Raw genomic sequence first — 8702 nt, 5'->3', positions numbered from 1 at the left:
TGGGAGCTGCTTCACCCCTGATCCCCTCCCACGCCCCAACCCCCTGCCCCAGCTCTGATCCCCCTCCCACCCTCCAAACCCCTCGGTCCCAGCCCAGAGCACCCTCCTGTACCCCCAACCCCTCATCCCCAGCCCCACCCCAGAGCCTGCACCTCCAGCTGGAGCCCTCACACCCCCCTGCACCCCAACACCCTGCCCCAGCCCAGAGCCCCCTCCCACACCCTGAACACCTCATTTCTGGCCTCACTGCAGAGCCTGCACCCCCAATTTTGTGAGCATTCATGGCCCGTCATACAATTTCCATATCCAGATGTGGCCCTCGGGCCAAAGTTTGCCCACCCCTGACTTAGACCCTTATTTTATGACTGATTTTCAAAGCCACTGAGGGGATATGAATGCTGTTTCAATAGAAACTGGGCATCAAAATCCTTTAATAGCTTTGAAAAAAATCTCAGCCACGAAGTCAACAGCATATTTAAGAGTACATAGATTGGCGAGAGCGCATGGAGGAAACAAGTACCAAACATTTTTCCTGTTCATGGCTTGCTCAGGGTCACATAAGTATTTATTTTACTTTCGTCTATATTACTAGGCATCCTAGTACAAAAGATGAATTTGATTTACCTAGTATCTTGAATGATTTTTATAAAATCCATCATCAAAAATAGGCAAGTCCCACATTTAGGTGAAGCAATCTGATCAAGGAATCAATAGAAGATTCATTAGATGTATTTTTCCCTGAAAGCTAGGGTTGGCAGAAACTCTCCCCTGCAGCCCTGAGAACAATACCCTTTCACTGAAACCTCAGTAGGGTCTTTTGTCCCCATTCCTCTTCAATCACACCAAAACCCAAGACCCCCAGCACATATGTTGGTCACGTCCCACTTCTCTTCTTATGACAGCGCCGTTAACTAGCAGCTCTCTTGTGCTGCAGCAGCCTTCAGAAGGCATGTTGACTTTCCACTGAATCCTCCATCTGTCCTCCAGTTCTGCCCCAGCCAGTGTAGCTTCCCTATGTCTGGGCCAGGCTCCCCCTGCTCCGCAGGTCACAGGTATTGCAGAGGAAGGACCAAAGCAGGCAGAAGCTCATCCACTGCAGGTTGGCACCACAGCTACAGCTCCTGTTTGCCCAGCAAATGGGCATAACTGCCCCTGTTGGCTAGAGGCTGCAAATGAAGCTTCGTACTGCCCAATCAGCCTGGTAACCAGCTCATTGCACCCAGCCAGGGAAAGTGAGCCATGCTGCTTAGCACTGTTGCATCGAACAGCCTCAGCCTCCTCTCTTACCTTCAGAGCCAGCCAAGATTTGAGGGGGAGGCCCTGTTCTCTGGATTTTTCTTGCATTAAGTCCAGTGTTGCAAACTTTTACAATTTCATCACAAATCCTGTGCTAGTTGCTGTTTTCCTTAAAACCCCAGCTCCTGAGGCCATGTAATTCTGAAAATCTTACCTTTAATTTTTCAAAGAAAGTAAGTAAGTTTCTAGTCCTAATAGTTGCAAAGAAAACCTAGGGGGGAAAAAAAAAAATCTTAAAAACTCAAAAAAAGGCAAATAAAAAAAGAACTCAAAGTGTTAAGTTTAAGCGTGATTTCTGAGTGCATAGGTTAACAATACTGTAAATCTTAAAGGGTAACATTTTTTTAAAAAAGGAAAGACATGGGGCCTGAGTCTGATCTCACTTACACAAGTAAGAACCAGGAGTAATGCCATATTAAGTCAATAAAGTTACAGTAGTCATCACCTACTCTTGCAATTTTATTGAGAGAGAATCACAATTTTGGATGCATTTCTTTTAAGTCCCAGCTCCTAGAATCAAGATTATATGAGAAACCCAGCTTTCATTTTTAAAAAGTGAAATGAAGTTTTAGCTTTCATGGTTGTGAAGGATACCTTGAAAGTGTGACCTGAGTGCTCCCTAAGGGCTCAGAAACCAGCAGGCACATAAAACCCCACAAAGTTTATTTTATTTTAAAAATTGCATCTTTTTGAATGCTTGCAATTGGCAATACCAGCACCAGATCAGAATCAGGTCAGGTTTCTCCTTTGGGGGGGGGGGGGGAGGGGAATAGATCTCTATACTAGTGTGGAAAACTGACTCACCACCAGGCATGATCCAGCTGCTCTTTCATCTTTATTACCCTCTACCAGAAGTTGCTCTGGTCCTGTGGTAATCTGCCTTTTCTCATAAATCAGCTCTCTTGCTAGGTCATGTTTTAGTTCCACTTCTTCTAGGTTGAGAGTCCAGCACAAAATACAGTGTTTTTACTTCTGATCCTCAGCCCTGTGGTCATTACAGCCATGTCTCAGGGTTTTAAGTTATCCTTCGGTCTGGGAGCATCACACCACCCTCCCAGTGGCTGGCAACAGAACCCAGGCCCACCCTTTGTATTGGGTTCCCGTTCCAGCCCTGTAATAAGCAGACAAGGTCTGTCTTTTCTAACCCTTCCTAGGCTTTTTATAACCTCAGCCAGCCTATCCTACCTGTAAATTCACCCTTCTTTCAGGGCCAGGACTTGTATGGCTCCCCTTGGAATCCCACAACAAACCCCAAAGCACAAGCACAAATTTAAACCAATTTCTACCTTCCTCAGGCTTTGCCTTTCATGACTTATGTTCCCTTTGCTCTGTTGAATTGAGGAACACTTCCCAGGGTCCTCTCCCTGGAAGTAAAGAGCCTGAGCTTTTATCACTGTCCACCACTAGCATTTGCCCCACTCCACTGGCTGCTCTATGTCTCTCTCTCTCTCCTCAGAAGAGTATCCCAGAGCTACCTGTCTCCTCACCTTAACTTGCTTAATCTAGAAAGGCACCTTGGGACTCCATTTCTTCACTGCCCCCTACTGCTCCAGGCTTCCTCTCTTTATAATCACCACCAGCAACCAACCAGTGAAACCAGGTGTCTTAGGCCCACATTAAGCCTTTCGCCACCTGTGTGGGGTAGACACCCTATCACAGCTTATATGGTACACAATTAAGCAAAGAGACAGAGATCCACTTAGGTGTCTAAATCTGTGATCTACAAAATTCCCAATCAGCTGCTACTTAACCCTGTAGGCACCTAGACTCATTTGGCACCTACATTTTCAGGATGAAAGTTCCCTAGGCACCTAGGTTTCTGCCAATGGCTATTTAATTATTTAGCCAAAGCTGCACAGCTTCAATAGGAAAGACTTAAAGCCCCCTACCCAATCCCATAGCTCAATGGTTAGAGCACTCTCCTGAAGGGTGGTAGATTCCCATTCAACTCTTTTCTCCTTATCAAAAAGAGTGAGAAATTAAAACCAGGTCTCCCACATCCCAGGTCAGTGCTCTAATCACTAGGCTAAAAGTTATAAGGTCATCATTGCAACATTCTGTTCAGGGCACCCAGAACTGTAAGCCACAGTATTATCCCTCTGCCTCAGCAGGTGAGAGGTTTGCTGCTGGTAAACTATGTGTCAACTCCCTGACATTCCAGTCTGTCCACCTTGCCAGCAAACTCCTCGAGACTCTGCCAGTCTAACCCTTGCCGGTAACTATCAGTGAACCCCAGTTCCCCAGAGCCATCTCCCTGCAGCGTCCAGTCCCTTTGAATGGACTAGGGTGGCCAAATGTCCCGATTTTATAGGGACAGTCCCAATATTTGGTGCTTTATCTTATATTGGCACCTATTACACCCCACCCCCAATTTTTCACATTTGATGTCTGGTCACCCTACTGGACACTCACAGAAATTATTATGTTCACTGCCTCCAAAGAGATAGAGCACACACCAACCTGTTAGCTTAGCTGAAGACTTTAAAAAAGGGAAGGAGGAGGATCCAGGGAACTACAGGCCAGTCAGCCTCACCTCAGTCCCTGGAAAAATCATGGAGCAGGTCCTCAAGGAATCAATTCTGAAGCACTTAGAGGAGAGGAAAGTGATCAGGAACAGTCAGCATGGATTCACCAAGGGCAAGTCATGCCTGACTAACCTAATTGCCTTCTATGACGAGATAACTGGCTCTGTGGATGAGGGGAAAGCAGTGGATGTGTTATTCCTTGACTTTAGCAAAGCTTTTGATACGGTCTCCCACAATATTCTTGCCACCAAGTTAAAGAAGTATGGGCTGGATGAATGGACTATAAGGTGGATAGAAAGCTGGCTAGATCATCGGGCTCAACGGGTAGTGATCAATGGCTCCATGTCTAGTTGGCAGCCGTATCAAGCGGAGTGCCCCAAGGGTCAGTCCTGGGGCCGGTTTTGTTCAATATCTTCATTAATGATCTGGAGGATGGCGTGGACTGCACCCTCAGCAAGTTTGCAGATGACACTAAACTGGGAGGAGTGGTTGATACGCTGGAGGGTAGGGATAGGATACAGAGGGACCTAGACAAATTAGAGGATTGGGCCAAAAGAAACCTGATGAGGTTCAACAAGGACAAGTGCAGAGTCCTGCACTTAGGAAGGAAGAATCCCATGCACTGCTACAGATTAGGGACCGAATGGCTAGGCAGCAGTTCTGCAGAAAAGGACCTAGGGGTTACAGTGGACGAGAAGCTGGATATGAGTAAACAGTGTGCCCTTTTTGCCAAGAAGGCTAACGGCATTTTGGGCTATATAAGATGGGGCATTGCCAGCAGATCGAGGGACGTGATCGTTCCCCTCTATTTGACATTGGTGAGGCCTCATCTGGAGTACTGTGTCCAGTTTTGGGCCCCACACTACAAGAAGAATGTGGAAAAATTGGAAAGAGTCCCGCGGAGGGCAACAAAAATGATTAGGGGGGTGTAGCATATGACTTATGAGGAGAGGCTGAGGGAACTGGGATTGTTTAGTCTGCAGAAGAGAAAGAATGAGGGGGGATTTGATAGCTGCTTTCAACTACCTGAAAGGGGGTTCTAAAGAGGATGGATCTAGACTGTTCTCAGTGGTACCAGATGACAGAACGAGGAGTAATGGTCTCAAGTTGCAGTGGGGGAGGTTTAGGTTGGATATTAGGAAACACTTTTTCACTAGGAGAGTGGTGAAGCACTGTAATGGGTTACCTAGGGAGGTGGTGGAATCTCCTTCCTTAGAGATTTTTAAGGTCAGGCTTGACAAAGCCCTGGCTAGGATGATTTAGTTGGGGATTGGTCCTGCTTTGAGCAGGTGGTTGGACTAGATGACCTCCCGAGGTCCCTTCCAACCCTGATATTCTATGATTCTATGAAGACTCACACTTTAATATAACAGTACCGAAACAGGTTATAGTAAAACTAAGAATAAGTTTATTAACAAAGAACAGAGATTTAAGTAGTACTAAGCAAGAGAAAAAGAGAAGGTATAGTTACAAACAAAACAAAACATGCTTCCTAGTGCTTCAAACTTAATTTTAGCAAGTTACAATCTTTGCCTAAGCACTTTTCTCACTTACACCAAGTTACCAGCATCTTTAGCCTTCCTGATCAGGGTATCCAACTTTCACAGGCTCAGAGGATGCTGTCCCCATGTCCTCTAAATGATGGATAGCTAAAATGTCTTTATGCTCCCCTTATATTACCCAAAGTCCATTGTCTCTGCCTCAAGAGCTGGGAATGCATCCTGGGGTGCAGACTCTACCCCCAGGTATGTCTACTAAATTGTCTCCTTTGCTGCTCATTAGTTTGATGGCTTTGTTTACCCTGTATGTAAATGTACTTTCATTGTCCTCTGTCAGTAATCAAGCCAGTCAACCACATAAATACACATTCATTTGCTTAGGGCTCCACCTCGCAAACACATTTTAAGAACATATTTCCAGCACACACACAAAACTGTTTGTACATGGCCCATATGTACATCACACAATTATTTTCAGGACTAGCATGTCACCAGTTTACATATGATACCTTACATGACACCTTAGATACCCCCAAATCACTGCTGCCATAATATGTAATGAGTGTGCCAGGCCTGATATGAGTTACAGTATGGTGGGCCCTCTGCCATCTGGCATTGATAGGGTTCCCAGAGTCACAATCACCATCTCCTTCTCCTCCTCCAACTGTTTTGCATGGAGCGAGGCTGGTGCCTAACTCATTCTCACAAGACATGACTTAGGTGCCTAAGGCACCTGACTCCAGGAGATGGGTTCCCAGCTGTTGTTTATAAACAGAGATGGGCACCTATCTCCAAGGGAGAGGCAGGGCTTAGGATACACCCATGTCATCAGCATCTCCCATTGGCTAGTTTAACCAAGAAATCACCTAGTGCACTGACTTTTGTGTGTCTCATTCTGAGGTACCTATCTCTCTCCATTCACTGCATAGAAACCCTAGGTGACTAACTCAGGCTTTGTGGAGCCCCAAAATTTCAAAATGATTATCTACGTGTCTGAAAGCCTAAGTCCCTTTGTGGATCTGGGCCACAGTCTCGTCCATAACCCTTCATAAAATCAGACAGTCTTAGCAGTGATTGAGGAGAGGATCCATGGAATTTCTGGGGCTATCACTCCTGAAGATACATATTACAATGCAGGACAGGTTTAATAGTATTTGGCAAATTGGTAATTTAATGAATTTCCCCATTTTTAGGTGAATGATTTATCCTATGAACTCAGTATTCAATAAGCACTAGAACACTGTGAGAGCTGCCATATTGCAAATAACAAAATTACTACAATGAATCACAAGGCAAACTGCTTAAGAAGTAAATGCCCTAGTCATAAGATCAGTTGGTGTTCTGAGAATGTAAGTGGTATTTATATGTGCACAATGAATGTGGAATTACTGTGCAGTATTTTTGTGTGTGTGCGCAAATTTTAGGGTGTGCAGTTTTTTTATATTTGATTTTGAATATTAAGGGCCCATATACTGTCATCTTTCCATGCATGGAACTCTGAGAAGACATTAATTCCTCACATGGATGATTGATTAATTAATATTGGTAAAGCCCTTGGAGCTTCTCAGATTACAGGCCAAATGCAACTGAAAAATAATGTATAATTCAATAGTGGTAATGGATAATACATTGTTATAATTTTTTATCATCATTACCACCAAAAGGAAATTGTGCATAAAATGGATGTCAAGAAGGATAGTTCCCTGAATTTTGACTGATTTGTGCAATTATGACAGTCTAAAGTTAAAATAATTTTGTCCATTTGGGAAGAAGCCCTGAAATGGGTTCCAGCACTTTAACCTAATGTCTTGTTCCCTCTTGCTTAAGATATAATATTGAAAAACCAAAGTTTTCAGGGAAAGCATTCTTTGCTGATGGAATAATACACCTAAACCTGATATGAGTATTGCTGAAGTTCTCATATTGTCTCAAAGGGAAACTATTCCAGTTATTGAGACCTCAAACCTATTTTCAGATTTGCTTCATCACAAAACCACTGGATTATGGTGTCATTGATGCGTCCATTACTAGCAATTGTATTGGGTAACAGCCAGTCACGATATAAATATAATGGCCCAAATTCTGTTTTCAGTTACACCAGTACAACTACAAAGGAATTTTTTAAACAAAATCTACATTGTCAGACTAAGCTAAGTTCAGCAAATTTTGCAAAAGAACAAAAATAGGCTTCATAAATGACTTAAGATTCACACTCCACCTGGAACTTCATACTGAAGGATCTGAGCCCGAGAAGGAGGAAGCTGCTACAGTTGTGCTGAGAGAGTCCAGTGGAGGGGAAATTTTTAGCATTGCTACATTTAAATCTAGACTGCTTGCCAAGTTCTCCAACTGGATGGTATGAGAGGGCTCTTGATCAGTAAAAGAAGGGGAATGTGATTATTAGTAATAAGATGAGTTAACTATCCATTAATTGGCTTTTTCCTAAAAGGAGTGTTCTGATCATAAGAATTTTTGTAAATGCTCTCTAGATAGTAAAAAAATTATCAGAAATAGGAGTTTAAATGGCCTTCTGTGAAATAGCTGTGTTATCTCTTGTTTACAGTACATTCTGATACTGTCTTCTTAGCACTGAAACAGACGGACATCTGAATATGTGTTACTAAGAGTTTGCTGAGATGATAGATTATTAAGCATTTCCCCTTCCTACATTCTGTATTAAAGTTTTCTTTATAAACATTAATTGCCTTCATCAAGGGTGTCCTCCCATCTAGGATGTCAGATACAAATTATATTTATATTGAAATGCTTGTGCCTATATATGATTTTAACCAATTAATAGTTCTGACAAGAAGAAACTGTGGGTCAGATCCTCAGTAGAACTACTCCAGTTTATACCAGTTGAATCTAGATCTATGGTATTTAACATCCCCAAATCCTCAAGTTCTAAAACAGCTTTTCTTTATGGTTCTCTTTAACCCTGCATGTTTTCCTGTATAGAGAAGTTTTATGTTAAATACCTTCAAAATTATAACTCCTATGGAAGCTGCTGCACTATAAGTATCTTTTGGTATTATTTAGACTTGCTCTAACTTATTATAATTAGGGCCCAATCTTGTAAATCCTTACTCATGCATCTAAGTAGTACTGCCATGAATAACGGTTTGCAGGACTGCAACTTTGTTAAGTGGTCTTATCAGGCCTGACACAATCCCACTGAAATCAGTGGAAAACTCCCTTTGCCTTCGATGGAAGTTGGATGAGACTCATTTATACTGTATGGTGGAGGTATTAATTCCATAGCTCCTGCAGTGTTTGAACCTTGTATCCCTTATCAGCACGCAGACCCTTACACAATGGTTTTTGATCACCCCAAGGAATATTGACAGAGACTTAGATGCATTAACTTGTAATGCCTTTCCTC

This window comes from Emys orbicularis, chromosome 3 (assembly GCF_028017835.1).
Source record: "Emys orbicularis isolate rEmyOrb1 chromosome 3, rEmyOrb1.hap1, whole genome shotgun sequence".
In the NCBI taxonomy this organism is placed as follows: Eukaryota; Metazoa; Chordata; order Testudines; family Emydidae; genus Emys; species Emys orbicularis.
This window is presented reverse-complemented; position numbering follows the sequence as displayed.